The following is a 14,757-nucleotide window of genomic DNA, read 5'->3' as shown; positions in this document are numbered from 1 at the left end:
ACACAGTGAAGAAACAAGAATTTAGAAAAATGAGGAGAGGCTTAGAAACACGTGGAACAACTTTAAATGCTACAACATCCAAATCATAGGGGTGCCAGAAGAAGAAGAGCAAGAAAACTTATTTGAACAAATGATGAAAGAAAACTTCCCCAATCTGGGGAAGGAAATAGATGTCCAGGAAATCCAGGAAGCCCAGAGAGTCCCAAAGAAATTGGACCCCAAGGAGCACACGTCAAGGTACATTATCATTAAGTTACCCAAGATTAATGATAAGGAGAGAATCTTAAAAGCACCAAGAGGAAAGGAGAGAGTTACCTACAAAGGAGTTCCCCTAAGACAATCAGCTGATTCCTCAAAGGAAACTTTAAAGACAAGAAGGAATTGGAAAGGAGTATTTGAAGTCACAAAAGGCAAGGACCTATATCCAAGATTACTGTGTCTAGCAAAGTTATCATTTAGAATGAAAGAGCAGATAAAGAACTTCCCAGATAAGGTAAAGTTAAAGTAGTTCATCATTGCCAAGCCCTTATTATATGAAATGTTAGAGGGACTTATCTAAGAAATAGATAAAAAACTATAGCAGTAAAATGACAACGAACTCACAGCTATCAACAACTAAACTTAAAAAACAAAAACTAAGCAAAAGACTAAAACAGCAACAGAATTACACAAAGAGAGTTTATATGGAGGGTTATCAGTGGAGATGGGAGGAGGATAAAGGGGTGGAAAATGTACAGGGAATAAAAAGCATTATTGGTAGGCATAAAATAGATAGGAGGATGTTAAGAATGGTAGAGGAAATGGAGAAGTCAAAGAACTTATATGTACAACCCATGGATATGAACTGAGGGGGTGGGGAATGCTGGATGGGAGAGGTGCTAGGCAGAGCTGGCAATAAAAGGGAGGAAAAAATTGGGACAACTATAATAGCATAATCAGTAAAATATATTTAAAAATAAAATTAAATAAGTAAAAGAGTATGTGTTCACATGAAAATCTTTCTTTTACAAACTGTCCTGTGACATTTTTTTCTTTTTTGAATACAATATAGTTGTTTATACAAAGAATTATAAAATATGTATTTTGTATATATTGTCATCTGAAATATTTTGTGGGAGGAAAAAATAAGTTCAAGTGACCTTATCATATTGAAATCTATGAAATTATCATAATAGCACTTGATAGCATAACATATATTGATATTTAATTTTTAAAGTAAAGGATATTAGCGCTTGCATAAAGATGTGTAAAAATTCTAATGCAAAGAAATTAAGATCTCTTATTTCATTGCCCAAGGAGGTCAGATTAAATTAGATTACAAATAAAAATTATATAATCAGTCAGTTACAAGGTTTTGGTAGAAATATTTCTGAACTTGCTAATTAAAGACTTGCTAAACAGTTTTTCTCTTCAGTCTTATAAAGAATCTGCCATGTTAATGTTTTCTTCTGCAATTTATCTTAGTTTCTCAAAGTTCAAGATAATTTTCATTTATACCTCTCTTAATGTATAGTTTGTTTCTAAAATTTGCTATTATGTTTCATTCATTTGTTTTTCAGGTAATGATTAATGCTTATGTTTTACTTATTCAAATACACTTTAATTTAAGTCCATTAAATTTATTTTCATCTCTAGGTACCCAATAGTCCATCATTTCTAACAACTATGAACTATTTATCTCATGGTTTCAACTAACTTTGTCACCAGTCAGATGCAAATCGTACATTACATTCTTATACGAACAATGCACCACCTTAAAGAAATCTTTGACACACTTTTTGGCTTTTTTTAAGTAATGTTATCATTAAGGAACTTCTGAGGTTATTAACTGTACATTTGACCTTGCTTTCCTCCTTAGGGTTCAGTCAGTCTCAGTATTCAGAGTGGCTATGACATCCTGCAAGGCTGAAAAAGAATAAACATGCTTCATGTTTTCTTGTGAGTGAACTGAAAGAGAAGTTACTACATTTCAGGTGTTCTCATGTACTAAGGCTAGCTACACAATATTTATTAAATAATAAACATGTACCATATAATGATGTTTGGGACGATGATTGACCTCATATGCAATGATGGTCTCATAAGATTATAATGGAAATGAAAAATTCCTATTGCCTAGTAAAGTCACAGCCATAATTATGTCATAGCACAACAAATTATTCATGTGTTTCTGGTAATGTTGGCATAAAAAATCTGCACTGCCAGTCATATAAAACTATAACCACAATTATGTGAAATGCAAAATGATTGATAATGATGGTAAATGACTATGTTATTACTTTATGTATTTAATATATTATACTTCTGTCATTGTTTTAGAGTGCACTTTTTCCTCTTATTAAAAAAAGTTTTCTTAGCCCTGGTGGAGCTCGGTAGATTGAGCGCGGGCCTGCGAACTAAGGGATCGATGTTTGATTCCCAGTCAGGGCACATGCCTGGGTTGCAGGCCAGTTCCCAGTGGGGAACACATGAGAGGCAACCAGGCATTGATATTTCTCTCCCTCTCTCCTTCCCTTCCCCTCCAAAAATAAATGAATAAAATCTTAAGAAATAAAATAAAATAAATAAGTAATAAAAATTAAAAAAAGTTTTCTGTAAAATAGTATGTTGTTTTATGCTAGCAGTGGCCTTGTAGATCTGTTTATAACATCTCTTGATTTTTCTTGTGTTTCATTTAATCTCATGTTGGTTTTTCATCATTACCCATAAGCGTACAATAGCCACTGCTAATGTTGCCAGTAAGAGACTGTGCTGAGTGATCTGGAAATATAATTAAAGTTATTAAGAACTACAAAGGTGGAAAATCGCTGATTGTTATTGCTGAATTCTACTGTAGCTAAGATCTTGAAGAACAAGAACAATGTTACAGAAACTGTTAAAGTATCTGCTTAATTGAAAGCAACAAGACTAACCAAAATTTGAGAAAATATTCAACATGGAGAAACTTCTGTGACCTGGATCAAAGACAAGACTCAGAAGCATATCCCCTGTAGCACCATAATGATCACAGACAAAGAAGAATTTGTTTGCAATGTTGAAAGAAAAGACTACTCCCAACTACAATGTTGAATTTACTACTAGCTCTGGGGGTGTTTAACAATTCAAGAATCATTATTCATCACATAATGTGAAAATCAGTGGCAAATCTCTGAGTGCTGATGTGAAGGCAGCTGAATAATTTGTTTGGAAACTCTATATAAGCTGATTATGGAGGAAAATTATTTGGCAGAGCAAATATTCAATATGGGTGAAAACCCCTTATTCTGGAAATGGATGCCTCAAAAGGATTGTCACCCTTAAGGAGACCCAGTTAACACCAAGTTTTAAGGCTTTTAAAGACAGGGTAACAGTTTTGCTTTGGTGCAATGTTACAGTTACAATTGAAACCCTTTGTGATCTGGCACAGTGAGAACCCCAGGCTCTTCAAGCATATCAATAAGCACACACTGCCAAAGTACTACTGGAACAATAAGAAGTTTCATGTGACTGGGCTCTTCTTCTAAGATACCCTCCTGAATTGCTAATCCAGTGAAATGGAGATATGCTATTTGAAGAATAACATACTTTTTAAGATTTTGCTTATTGTTGATAATGCTTCTGGACATCTCCTTTGTGTGGTGATCTTTATACCAATATTAAAATAATATTTCTCCCTCCAAATACCACTTCTTTGATCAAACCAGTGGACCAAGCATTTATAGCAGCTTTTAATGTTCACTGCCTGAGGAAGACTTTTTTCCCCAGGCAATTATTGTAACCAAGGAAGATGCTAATGTAATTCTGAAGGAATGACTACATAGGCGACTGCATCAAAAACTACTTGGGCTTGGAATGATGTCACCAAGTAGTGCATGAATGGTATCTGAAGAAGACATCAGTAGGTTCCTTTATGTCTTCAAAAGATTTGCCAAGTGTGAAGAGGTTGAAATAATCAGCAAGACTGTGGTTGAGATGACAGACTTTAATCTGGATGTTGATGAGGATGGCATTGAAGAACTTCTGGAGTTAGTTCATGAGGAATTGACTAATGAGGAGCTGTCAGAACTGGAACATGAAAGCATAGCTGAATAAGAGGCAAGACCAAAGGCAAATTTCTTCGCTTATTCAACTGACTCACCTAGAGCAACTTCCGGTCCTTCAGGCTCCATTCGTGGTAAGTACCCAATATAGGTGTACATTTTTTTTTATTTTTAAATATGTTTAGGTGCATGGATACTTGCCACTCTGTTACAGTTGCTTACAGTGTTTAGTACAGTAACCTTCTGTATTGGAATGTAGCTCTAAGCAATAGATTATACAATATAGCCCAGGCATGTACTAAATCTAGGTTTGTGTAAGTACAGTCTATGATGTTTGCCCAAGGACAAACTCACTTAATGATTCATTTCTCATAACATATCATTATCATCAAGTGACGCGATTGTAATTTTGCATTCTTAGTGTTCTAGTGCTCTTATATTTTACATTTGTTTTTCTTCATTGTTATGTTCTACATATTTCTCTCAAATATTTTAAAGTCTGTTCCTCTATCTAGAACTGCTCTGGACTCCAACCATGTATCTCCTTTGAGATTTCAGTTTTGGTTTTAAATTTGACTTTAGAAAATTGTGTTAAGAAATGTTTTCTTGAAATGAGATCATTACACTGAGGTTCTGAAAAGCCTGAGTTCCTATTATAGAGTATTCTAGATACTTGGCAAAATGACATTCTAGATATTTGGCAACATGACAAACCACAAATAAGAGGAACTTGTTAGAAGAGGTGCATTTAGTGAGTCATTTTCCGAACTCGCCCATGATTTCTTTATACTCTACCTTTTCTCTGGTCGTCCCTTGTTCCTGCTTTGCCTTTACACTTAATTCTACTTTAAAAATATTCTACTGTCTACTTATAGTACAAGTTTTGGGATAGTGTGTGTTATTTTGGCCTTAGTGTCTGGTCTCTCAGCACTGCACCCTGGGTTTCTCATGGTGGTGGTGGTGGTGATGATGATGATGATAATATTTAACATTTATTTAGTCCCAGGTACTCTTCTAAGTGATTCACTCACATTAATTAATACTCACAATCTATTAGTTTGATCCTTGTGAGGCAGCGACCATTATTGTCCTGATTTTCCACACTGAGTGGAGTCCAGAATGGTTCAAAAATTTGCCCAACATTGGCTATACAGCTTGTATGTGGCAGAGCTCAGATTTGAACTTAGGCAGACTAGGTCCAAAGCCCTCCACTCATGGATTTCTCAGGACTGTTAAACAGACACTCTTCTCTCATGGTTCTATTTGTTACCCAAACCATATTATGTGTTTAAGCATAAAGATTTTAAAGAGTTTAATCATGCAGTTTATCACTCTGTACACTAAATGTTTAGAAACTAGTTAGTCTAAATGAGTTATCTTCTAAATTTATAAAATATATTTAAAAATAAATATTTTTTCAAGTGGAAAAGCATGGATCAAGGTATGAACATTTTATTTATTTTTTAAAAATATATTTTATTGATTATGCCATTACAGTTGCCTTATCCCCCCTTCATTCCCCTCTACCCTGCACACCCCTCCCCATCCTCCCCCTCTTTCCTTTATGTCCACGTGTCACAAGTTCTTTAGATTCTATATTTCTCATACTATTCTTGCCTTCCCCCCCTGTCTATTTTCTACCTACCATCTATGCTACTTATTTTCTGTACCTTCTCCCGCCTTTTCCTCTTCCCACTCTCCTGTTGCTAACCCTCCATGTGATCTCTATTTCTATGGTTCCACTCCTGATCTAGCTGTCCTCTTAGTTTGCTTTTGTTTTAGGTGTGGTTGTTAATAACTGTGAGTTTGCTGTCCTTTCACTGTTCATATTTTTTTATCTTTTTCTTAGATAAGTCCCTTTAACATTTCATATAATAAGGGCTTGGTGATGATGAACTCCTTGAATTTGATCTTATCTGAGAAGCACTTTATCTGCCCTTCCATTCTAAATGAAAGCTTTGCTGGATAGAGCAATCTTGGATGTAGGTCTTTGGATTTCATGACTTGGAATACTTCTTTCCAGACCCTTCTTGCCTGTAATGTCTCTTTTGAGAAATCAGCTGACAGTCTGATGGGAACTCCTTTATAGGTGACTGTCCCCTTATCTCTTGCTGCTTCTAGGATTCTCTCTTTCATTTTCATCTTGGCTAATGTAATTATGATGTGCCTTGGTGTGTTCCTTCTTGGCTCCAACTTCTTTGGGACTCTCTGAGCTTCCTAGATTTCCTGGAAGTCTATTTCAAATACGTTAAATTTGTTTAAAAAATTTGAAGAGGTCCTTGGCCTGCCAGACACCTCTGTCAGGTGCCCACCCCTTCCACCCATGTTTGGCATGGCAGTAGAGACACCCCAACCATCTAAACCTGCTGAAACATGTGACCAGACAATGCCAATATGGCTGGCAATATCCACAGAAGAACCATTCGAAGATGATTAAGGAAGTGGCAGGGCAAGGTGAGGGGGTGGTCATTAGCACCTGGTACTGTAACAACCAGAACCCAGAGAGTTGCATGGAGACCCTGTACCAGGTCCCACCTACCAATTTTCTGTCACTCTTTTGCTTTGGTGAGGTGGCACATGTCAGCTCAGAAATCACCTACACTACCAAGTATGCATTGTAAGTACAGATCAACATAATATCTGAAAACATCCTCACAGTTTTCAAAAAGGTGATGAATACGATTATTCTGTGGCATGTGCCCCTGTCAGTGAGGGATCCCAGTGTCATGGTCCCAGATGTGCATCCAATTGTGTACTCCACAATTGGAGTGCAGGAGCAACAGGGCCTTAAGCTGTAGGAAGCCCAGAAATTAGAGCACATGGAGACTAAGTGGAACAGTGGGGACATTATCCAGATAGTCCTGAACCCAGAGCTGAATGTGGTCCACTATAGCCCAGTGTAGCTTTGATCCACTTGGGGCCTCTGAATTGTATGCTACATGGTTTTGTGATGGAGGTATCACCATGGAACTCATGGAGGAGGCAGCCAGGTCCTGGTGGCACATCAATGTAAAGCCAACATTACCATGGCTTCTGTGGATGCCATTAACTTTCACGAGATCAGAAAAGGTTATATTGTATCCATTTTGGGTCTCATGACCTTCAGAAGCAATAAATCCATGGAGATTGATGTCCTGGTGGACAACTTGGAGGACTACAGGGTAGCGAGTGCCTTCTTCACCTACATGTTTCTGAGCTCAGAGGGCAAGTTGCTGCCCCAGCTTATGCCTGGGACCCAGGGCTAGTAGAAGCACTTTGAGGAAGACAAAGGGTGGAGCCTGCAGATGAATATCAACTGAACTTATAGTGCCAACCTGAGCTTTATAGGTGCTATCCTCCTGCTACTGGTGCTGAAGCATCCCCAATGTCTAATCACTTAAAGTTACTCTCTGGACCAAAAACCCAGTTCACACTGACAGCTGGTGGTGTGTGCATTAGTTATCTCTCATAGTTAACCTGCACTCTTCTCAAAACCTGTACACAAAAGCTTTATTTATATCACTCCAGTATAAGTACTGCACAGTATTGTCCCCAGTCTCTGGAGATACTTTCTGGAACCCTGGGGAATATTACACATACACTGTAAGGCATGTAAAGACTCCAGCCTCATATAAATCTTTTTAGCTGCAGTGAAAAACAAATTGATAAGAATAATTTGTCATCTTTGTTTTGGTCAGCAGAAAGGGTTTGCTTCATAATTACTTTAAAATTTTATTAAGTTGACCATGCATTCCAAAACTTTACTTTCATTTCAGGTTTAACAATTTTCTTATATAGTAACTATAACAAAGATATGTTAGAAATGAATTCCCAAACCTTAAAAATATACACTTTATAGCTAGACTACCATATTATATACATTTAGGACAGTTCACAGTAAAAATATTATATTATTATTTACCATACAAAGCACGTGTACATTGGGCCAGTCTTGGGTAAGGACATATAATCACTATACTTAAAGTAGTCACTACTGGTTGTTGCTCCAGTAGTTGCTAACAGAACACTGATGTTGTTGAGAGGTAATTTTTATTACTCCATATAACATATATCATGGGAAACTGACTCTATAGCTCCCACCAGTGGATACTGACCTGTTTAGAGCAATTATGGTAATTCCATTCCCTTGCCAGAAATTGTTTATTTATGTTCTATTAAATTAAGAAATATTAAATAATGTTAAATAAATTAATTAAACATATAAATAAATAAATTTTGTATTTGATTAATTATTTATAATACCTGGAGCCTTTCCTACTACTTGAGTAAGCAAGATAGTAACTTTCTTTTCTACTTAATCCTTTTTTATTTAAATTGTTGTTACTTGGAACTATAAATATGCTAATATACTAATTTTAATAATTATTTGAGTATTTGGACCCTAACCAGACTTTCACTTCACAGTGACCTCTATTAGCATAATGTGGGATCCACTTAGGGAAGAAGACTGAGGAGCTTGAGGAGGAAGTCAGGGATAGGAATTTATCATACAAATGTTCAGAAAGTTTATTAAAAGAATAGAAAAATTGTTTCTGTGTCCTTTGTCTTCTGAAAATAATTTACAAAACTCAGAGAATTACATAGTAGTCATTTACATGTTTAAGTTGAGACAGAAATATCCCTAGAAGTTTCTGAGAAGTTTTCTTACAAAAAGGATTACTCCATTTTTCTCAGTCCCTATGCCTACAGACATACACACACACAATATGCACACACAGAGAAAAAACACTTTTGGTGGGATTTTGAAGGGAATGGAAAAAAGACAAACTATCATTTTTTTTCTCATCTGAGAATATCTGTTTCTCTGCTTCAACTCTTATAATCCCACTATCCATCTTGCTTTGTCATATCGCAGATGAGTAATCAACTTAAATAACCATGGGAAAAGAAACTGGTTGAATAAATTACAGCGTATCTAAGAAATGGAATCAAAAGAAAAACATTTAGTTAAGTCAATAATGCATGCTATAAAACACTACCTCAATAACATATATTTTGCTTAAATGGTTTAATTATTAATAAGAAAGTTACTAGAAAAATAATATATACACATGTGCATACACTCCAAATTATTATCAGTGGCACTTTCTAGGACATAGTTATAAGACTTTCATTTTTTATACAAACTTTTCTGTACAATTTAAACTTTGTTCATTGAACATGTATTATTCCTGAAATAAGAAAAAAATTGAAGAAATGGAAAAAATAGTAAATTTTCATCCTGATGAAATTCTTTAATTGTATGTAATTTACTGCAATATACAGTTAACCTGGTATGATATCGGTCAAGATTTTTAGTAATAAAGATTTACTATATCCTTGCTTGTATTTCTGCTTGGGATCATTGTTGTATTATTAAAATAGAATGTGTGGAAATACTTTAAAATGATATTTTGGTGATTTTTGTTCTTTCTCTGTAATCCATGTTCTTTTAATTTTATTTAATCTTTACACAATCTTTAATCTAAAGATTATAGTTAATATTTCCAGATTTTCTCCTTTGCACACCCAAAGAAGTATTTTGCAGTGTTTCTGAAACAACTTTACAAGGAAAACATATAAGAATAGAATATAATCCTGCATGCCATAAAGAAGACATTACATATACAGTGAATAGTAAGCTAGGTATCTCATATATTTTATCTTTAAATATTTTATATGTCTTTTATGCCATTATTTTCTGCATCTTTTAACATTATTATTTTTTTAATAAATGTTTTTATTATTTATTTATTTTTTAATTTTTTCTTTTTTTTATTTAGTTATTTTTCAAGTACAGTTTTTTTTTTGTCTATTTCTCCCATCCCAGCCCCCACTGCCCCATCTCCCCACCTCCCTCCCATTTTCCCCCCCAGTCCTCATCCCTGTGTCTTTCATACTTGTTCCTCAAAATCCCTCCCCATTTTTCCTGTTAAATTCCCTTCCCTCTTGCCTCTGCATCTTTTAACATTATTGTTTATATAATTAATATTAGAATTAAAAGTCAATATGATTGACCTCACTTGACTTTTTTGACATTCAACCAGTTAAAAGGTTTGTAAAATGTTTAATTACCAGATGGTATAATCATAATTCATCTCATCATTTGATTTATATCACAGGCCTCCTGGAGTATACAGTGTTTCACAGATCAATAGATTTATTAAGAGCTTGAGAGCTTCCAACATTCATTGAAAAGAAAAAATACTTTTTTATTTTAAAATGGTTTATGAAATCATTTGATCAGCTTCATAATTATTTTGAGTATCACAGCACCTTTAGGTAAATTAAAATATAAGGTTAATCAGATTCCTTTTACTCAAATGCATTAAAATCTATATAACAGAACTATAGAGACAGATTTATTGAATAAATTGTGCTTTTGAGAGCTATCTTCAGTGACTTCTATTTAAAGTATGACTCTCAGTAATCTATAACTCCTTAAGTATTACTATAACACATTTATATTATATCCAGCTCTTATTTATTATAAATTATCACAGTGACAGGCTTGGAATTAGATGACCAATTGGTCCATCTTTCCCACCCATTTGATTACTCCTAACCAAATGACATTGAAATTCAGTCAGAAATAAAAATATTTAAAATTTATTGGGTGCTACTGTGTGGTAGCTCTTCTAATTACTTTACATGTATTAATTAATTTAATATCTCAAAAACCTTGTGAGGTGACTGTTTCTATTTCCATTTGACAGATGAGTTATATAACTTGCTCAAGGTCACACAGCTAAGAAATAGAAGAACCAGACTCAGGAACTTGTACCACTTATGCATACTATATCCCTTGGGCATAACAGGAGAGTAAAAAGAAAACTATTGGAATTTTGAATTGTGGTACATTGGAACAGAACAGAAAGCCCAGAAATCAACCCAACTCTCTACAGTCAGTTAATATTCGACAAAGGGGGCAGTAACATAAAATGGAGTAAAGATAGCCTCTTCAACAAATGGTGTTGGGAGAACTGGACAGCTATGTGCAAAAAAATGAAACTTGAGCACAGACTTACACCATACACAGAAATAAATTCAAGGTGGATAAAAAACTTAAATGTAAGCCATGACACCATTAAAGTCCTAGAGGAGAACATTGGCAAGAAAATCTCAGATATTTCACGCAGCAACTTTTTTACTGATATGTCCCCCAGAGCAAGGAATATAAAGGAAAGAATAAACAAATGGGATCTCATCAAAATAAAAAGCTTCTGCATGGCTAAAGAAAACAGTATTAAATTAGCAAGACAACCAACTGTATGGGAAAACATATTTGCCAATGATACCTCAGACAAAGGTTTAATCTCCAAAATATACAAAGAACTTACATGACTCCACTCTAAGAAGACACCCAACCCAATTAAAAAATGGGAAAAGGACTTGAACAAACACTTCTCCAAGGAGGACATACAGAACATTCAGAGACACATGAAGAGATGCTCAGTATCTTAGCTATCAGAGAGATGCAAATTAAAACCACAATGAGATACCACTTTACACCAGTCAGGATGGCTATCATAAACAAAGCAACAAACAACAAATGTTGGAGAGGTTGTGGGGAAAAGGGGTCCTTAGTTCACTGTTGGTGGGATTGCAGACTGGTACAGCCATTATGGAAAACAGTATGGAATTTTCTCAGAAAACTAAAAATGAATCTGCTTTTTGACCCAGCAATTCCACTGCTGGGATTATATCCTAAGAACCCTAAAACACCAATCCAAAAGAACCTATGCACCCCAATATTCATAGCAGCGCAATTTATAATAGCCAAGAGCTGTAAGCAACCTAGGTGCCCATCAGTAAATGAATGGATCCAAAAATTGTGGTACATATACACAATGGAATTCTATGCTGCAGAGAGAAAGAAGGAGCTACCACCTTTTACAACAACATGGATGGAACTGGAAAGCATTATGCTGAGTGAAGTAGGCCAGGCATTAAAAGACAAATACCATATGATCTCACCTTTAACAGGAACCTAAACAACAAAACAAACAAGCAAGCAGAAAAAAAAAACCCAAAGACACTGAAATAGAGAACAAGGGGACAGTGACTAGAGGGGAGTAGGGAGGGAAGTTAAGGGGAAAAAGGGGGAGGGATTTGGAGAAACAAATAGGAAGGACACAGGGACGAGAACTAAAGGGGGTGGAAATGGGAGGGAGGTGGGGAGCAAGGGGCGGGGGAGGCTGGGATGGGAGAAATAGACAATAAACTATACTTGAAAAATAACTAAATAAAAATAAAAATAAAATCAGATATATCCTTAAAAAATTGTGGTACATTTACATAATGGAATACTATGCATCAGAAAGGAAAAAAGGAACTTCTACCCTTTGTGACAACATGGATGTAACTGGAGAGCAGTACGCTAAGTGAAATAAGGTAGGTGGTCCAACATAAATACCATGTGATCTCATCTGTAAGTGGAACCTAATCAACAAAACAAACAAATGAGCAAAACAGAACTAGAGACTTGGAAATAAAGAACAAATGGACAACAACCAGAGAGGAAGGGAGAAGGAGATAACAAGGGATAGTAGGGAAAGGGGCAAGCAACAGAACACAAATAGAGGACTCATGGGCACAGACAATGTGAAGAGAGATTGACTGTGGGAATGGTGGGGGGTGGGGTGGGGATGAGCAATGGGAAAAGAGGTGGGACAACTATAACTCAACTATAACAATAAAAATAAATAAATAAATGAATAAAATGCTATGGCACTTTTTGCTATACCCCTAATCTGTGGTGGTTAGGAGAATGAAGTTTACAATTTGTAGTATGGGATGCTCAATGTTCTATTTGATTTTACTCTACTTACAGTCTAATACATCAGCCTATTGTTGTTTCAGAGGTGCTGGCAAAAGACATTAAAATCTTAGGTCAGAGGCAAAATAAAGTATTAGTTCCAGCACAGCAAACAGAATGAACATCAATAAGCATGTCTGCATCAGGTTCCTTGCTCCCAAGTGCAGTGGGCCAATATGGCCCAGATAGATGCTAAGCATACAAAAGAACACTTACCTCTGAAAAATATGCCACTTTTTTTATATATAGAAAGCAATAAGCAAGTTTGTTTGTTGTTCCAGAAAGATGTTATATCTCAGTCCACAAGGTTCCTTGCTTCAAATACAACCCTGAGCAATGGACCAGTTAGAGACATAGTAGAGTTTGATTATGCTATTACAGTTGTCTCATTTTTCTCCCCTTTATCTCTCTCACCCAGGTACCACTATTCCCTAAAGCATACTCCACTCAGTTCATGTCTATAGACCATACACATAAATTATATGGTTTCACCATTTCCTACACTATTCTTAACCTCCCCGTGTCTATTTTGTACCTACCAATTATGCTTCTTATTCCCTGTACCTTTTTCCCCATTCTCCACTTTCCCCCTCCCCACCGATTGCCCTCCATGTAGTCTCAATTTCTATTATTCTGTTCCTGTTCTAGTCATTTGCTTAATTAAAAAAATTATTGATAGTTGTGAGTTTGCTGTCATTTTACTGTTCATAGTTTTGATCTTCTTCTTTTCCTTACATAAATCCCTTTAACATTTCATAAAGTAAGGGCTTCATGATGATGAACTCCTTTAAATTAACCTTGTCTGGGAAGCACTTTATCTGCTCTTTCATTCTAAGTGACAGCTTTAATGGATAGAGTAATTTTGTATGCAGGTTCTTGCTTTTTATGACTTTGATTATGTCCTGCCAGCCCTTTCTTGCCTGTGAGATTTCTTTTGAGAAATCAGCTGTTAGTCTTATGGGCACTCCTTTGTAGGTAACTCTCTTCTTTTATCTTTTTGATTTTAGATTCTCTTCTTATCTTTAATCTTATTTTAAATATGATGTGCCTTGGTGTGACCCTCTTTGAGTCTAATTTGTTTAAGACTCTCTGAGCTTCCGCTTGTATGTCTATTTGCTTTACCAGACTGGGCAAGTTTGTTTTCATTATTTTTTCAAATAAGTTTTCAATTTTTTACTCTTACTCTTCTCCTTCTGGCACGTGTATGATTCAGATATTGGTATGTTTAAAGTTGTCCCAGAGTTTCTTAAGCCTCTCCTCAGAAATCTTTTCATATGTCTCTTGGCCCTGTATATGTCCTTCTTGGAGACTGTTCAAGTCCTTTGCCCATTTTTAAATTGGGTTGTTTGTTTTCCTGCAATGGAGTAGTGTGAGTTCTTTTTTTTTTTTTTTTTTTAGTTTTTCTTTTTTTTTTTTAAATTTTATTTAGTTATTTTTCAAGTACAGTTTTTTGTCTATTTTTCCCATCCCAGCCTCCCCCGCCCCTTGCTCCCCACCTCCCTCCCATTTCCACCCCCCCCTTAGTTCTTGTCCCTGTGTCCTTCCTATTTGTTCCTCCAAATCCCTCCCCCTTTTTTCCCCTTAACTTCCCTTCCTTCTCCCCTCTGGTCACTGTCCCCTTGTTCTCTATTTCAATGTCTTTGTTTTTTGGGGTTTTTTTTTCTGCTTGCTTGTTTGTTTTGTTGTTTAGCTTCCTGTTAAAGGTGAGATCATATGGTATTTGTCTTTTAGCCCCTGGCCTATTTCACTCAGCATAATGCTTTCCAGTTCCATCCATGTTGTTGCAAAGGGTAGTAGCTCCTTCTTTCTCTCTGCAGCATAGAATTCCATTGTGTATATGTACCACAATTTTTGGATCCATTCATTTACTGATGGGCACCTAGGTTGCTTCCAACTCTTGGCTATTGTAAATTGTGCTGCTATGAACATTGTGGTACATAG

At 35.7% G+C, this 14,757-nt stretch overlaps 1 pseudogene; it reads left to right on the top strand.

Moving 5' to 3' along the window:
- Nucleotides 1-3,855: 3,855 nt before the first annotated feature.
- On the top strand, nt 3,856-7,318 carry LOC119063416 (cytosolic acyl coenzyme A thioester hydrolase-like; annotated as a pseudogene).
- The last annotated feature ends 7,439 nt before the right edge of the window (nt 7,319-14,757 follow it).

The sequence above is a fragment of the Artibeus jamaicensis genome, unplaced genomic scaffold, assembly GCF_021234435.1.
Source record: "Artibeus jamaicensis isolate MK-2021 breed Jamaican fruit bat unplaced genomic scaffold, CSHL_Jam_final contig_311, whole genome shotgun sequence".
Taxonomy (NCBI): domain Eukaryota; kingdom Metazoa; phylum Chordata; class Mammalia; order Chiroptera; family Phyllostomidae; genus Artibeus; species Artibeus jamaicensis.
Note: the sequence above shows the minus strand (reverse complement) of the source record. Positions and strands in the feature narration are given on the sequence as shown.